The sequence below is a fragment of the Humulus lupulus genome, chromosome 1 (genome assembly GCF_963169125.1).
Source record: "Humulus lupulus chromosome 1, drHumLupu1.1, whole genome shotgun sequence".
NCBI classification, from domain to species: domain Eukaryota; kingdom Viridiplantae; phylum Streptophyta; class Magnoliopsida; order Rosales; family Cannabaceae; genus Humulus; species Humulus lupulus.
The window spans coordinates 146,366,339-146,370,083 of NC_084793.1; positions in this window are offsets into that span (position 1 = coordinate 146,366,339).

A 3,745-nucleotide genomic window follows, 5' to 3' on the forward strand; every position below is an offset into this window, starting at 1 on the left:
TACAAGAATCCAGAGAAGAATGAACTTTAAATCACCAAAATGGAAAATTGTTACACATCAAAAGCACATTCAACATGAAATATTTCCAATTGTAAAATGGGAAAAAAAAGTAGAGCAACTAAGGCAAGTTGAGTAGAAAGAAGGGAAAAAATACACACACACAGAGTAGGGCAGAGATATTCTTACAATAGGATGTGCCAGCAGCTCGCCAAAGTTGTAGATATTATCCCCAAGCAGTGCTGAAAGTGATAAACCAAATGCCAAGTCCTAAAAAATTGTACAAAAAAATCAAAATACTGACAGTCAAAACAGCTGGAAAAGTTTAATGCATGCTGTTGGTCAAACAAAATTTCTCTAAAGAGGCTCCAATTTAGAGAATACATTTTTAAAAAATCTGAATTTATTTTTCTGCCAGGTAACTTATTATTTCAGTTACTCTTTAGTAACTTATTGTATCCACTACTTTTCAAAACCAAATATGTAATAGATAAATATTAACTTATCCACCTGACTGGCTATGTAAGCAGAAAAGAAAAACAAACAAACAGAGTGATATGTCCAAAAGTAAAAAAATAAAAACACATTTTCATTACTTCAAAAGCGTTATTGTACAGTTTGGTAAAAGATATATATTGTAGAAAATATGAAGAAGAAGAAACTATATAGAACATCCTATTTTCTACACAAAACAATAACATAAAGAAAGATTATAACATAAAAACACAGTGAACTCAACAAAGCCTCTAAAACTTCCTCATCTCATTTCAGAGGAATATGATTAATTCCTGAGACTATTGCAAAGCATTTGAAATAGAATAAATAAAGTCCAAGAAGCCTGTTCCCTTAAGAATACCTTTACTAGTCAATAGCTCAAAATCCAACAACAACAAGAACCCAATTACAGCTGCCTTCCCATTTATTATCTCATTCTTCCCTGTGAAACCAAATCCTCCTGAGCTCTCATCAACCACCATCCTTACCTATCAAGCACACCATAATTGATGATTATAGTAGCCTATATATATATATAGACTATGTATAAATCTTATCAAATATGTAACAGTTAAAACTTCCAGCATTTTTTGTAATTATTTAGCATGATAGCTTATGTATTTGATATTATATCTATAGTCTAGAAGCCATTTTACAAAATATCATCAAAACGGACCAGTTTACAAGATAATGTTACAAAAATATGTATATTCCCAAAAGATGTTGATGTTTATATGTACATTAACTTAACATGAAGTAACACTTACCAGCTCAGATTCACGATAGAGTGGATGGCTGCAACAGGTGTTTGTCCACACAAGGGGAAACGTTACCTTTGTTGCAGAACGTTGCTGTAAAGATAAACAGATAGAATATCATATCTTGAGACTTATATTATCGAATAGATGTGCACAACAGATATGAATTGGCCTTCAATATAACTAGCCACACACAAGACGTTTTGGGAAAAGGGAAAACACATAGAAAACAAGAAAAGATATGTAGACATGGTCATGAGTGCATGAAATTTCAGGAATATAGAAAACTAAAATGGGAAATAGAATATGACACAATTATTCAATTTATGCCCTCCTAATTGATCTAGATCTTGACTTGGTTCTTCACATGACACTTATTACTATAAATGTAAGCACCTAGGAGGGCAGTTCAAACAGTCAGGTCTGTTGTTTGCTCCCACAAGATCTAAGGTTCGGGTACCTAATTGGCAAATCATATAACTTGATGTCCCTCAAATATTGTAAGCAATACCTGAAGAAGCAACTCGTATTTCGAGTTTAACAAAAACACACTGAAATCCCTGTGCAGCAAATTTTCCTTTTCAATCTTTTCCATCAAGTGACCTACAGGGTACAAAAGCATTAGCAAACCACAGAGGTCCAGCTGATCCAACAAAATGAACATGATCTATATACAAAGTATATGATTTGAAAATGTTGTAGAATGCCCAAAACATGAATAAACAGTTCATTTCCATAACGTGAAGGTATCCAAAATCAAAAGAGGGTATAAGATTTAGGAAGGATAGAAAGCCTTGGAGTATGCAAAATGCAAAGTACCATAAAGACATGACATAATACCCAAAAAGAATTGTGCAGATCAAATTTTACTTACAATTATATTTTGTATCATGACCAACAACCCGGCCGTTCTCTTCCACTATAATGCAGCTATAGAAAGTTCACATGAAGAAACATAATCAGCTCCTATACAACACAAAGAAAGATATGTAGATCTAAACGCAAAATTTTCATTCAGATTTTGAATGTTCTCCAATCTCAAAACCACATGAATATTTGGCTCAAAATAGACCTCAACTCATTTGATTATAGTTAATACTCAATTAAAGTATCACCTCAGTCACTGAATTTTCATTTCTTACCAAAAACAAACAACAAAGAAATGAAACCCAAGTTTTCATTTTCTCATACTTTGAACAGCCAAAGAGAGCAAGAAAAGGAATATTATAATATCAAGAACAATAATATCTTGATGCTTTCTAACCACAACAATTGTTCAGTTCGGTTGGCCGAAATTTTAAAGGGGATACTGATAATAGCAATGTTGTAGCACCAAAAAAAATTAAGCAAACACAACATAAAACAAATCATGGTAATGAAGCAAGATTAAGGAAGAAAATTAAGCCCCATGATATATATACTTCGTTGCCTCAACAGTGAAAAAAAAAGAAGAAGAAGAAGAACATCAAACAAACAAAGTACAATAATTGAAATAAAACAATGAAGACCAAAAAATTAATTGTAACGAACGCCCTAGACTAATACTTACAAAACATTCGCATAACATAATTTATAAAAGAATACCATCCATTATTAAAGTCTCAGGGGGACTTATTTAAAATCATGCAAGTTGGCGCCATAAGTTTAAAATAAAACATAGGTTTTTATGCAAGGTTCAAGAAACCAAATAATTTAAATAACAGAGTCCCACTGATAATTTTAGGAAAGTCTCTTAAAACAAAACATAATTTAAATGGCGTTCCACGTTGATCGTTTTATCGTCCATAGGATTACCCCATGCCATACACCCCATGATGAAGAACTCCTCACGTCACCACGCGTGCCATAGAGAAATCCTATTTGCTACCTGGAAGGAAAGTAAGGGGGTGAGCTAAAAGCCCAGTAAGGAAGTACAAGCAAATAAGCAAGTAAGAAAAACAACAAACAACCAAACACTAACGTTCATCTAAAAACATCATGGTATATCATAACATAATCGTAACATTTCATCATATCATAACATAAATGTGACATATCAACATATCATAACATAAATGTGACATATCAACATATCATAACATAAATGTGACATATCAACATATCATAACATAAATGTGACATATCATCATATCACAATCATTTAGCATACATGATGAGCATGGAACGCTAGTTGTCCATGTCACCCTATGAGGTAAACAGGAGATCACTGGTCCTTGAATAACCTCGGCGCGTCCGCCCTAGGAGTCACGTCTCAATGTCCTTAGTAACTCGTTCGATGTATCTGACATCGAAATCTGTTTGATGTATCTAACATCGCATTCTGTTTGATGTATCTAACATCCATACACATTTCACATTCAACAGATCATCATATTAAGGCATTCATAATTTCATAACAGTTCATTCATATAACAACCTTACCATTCATAGCATAAAGTCATAAAAAATCTATCTAACTTCCTTACCTCAGGTCCAAGCTAAGAATTTCACAATCT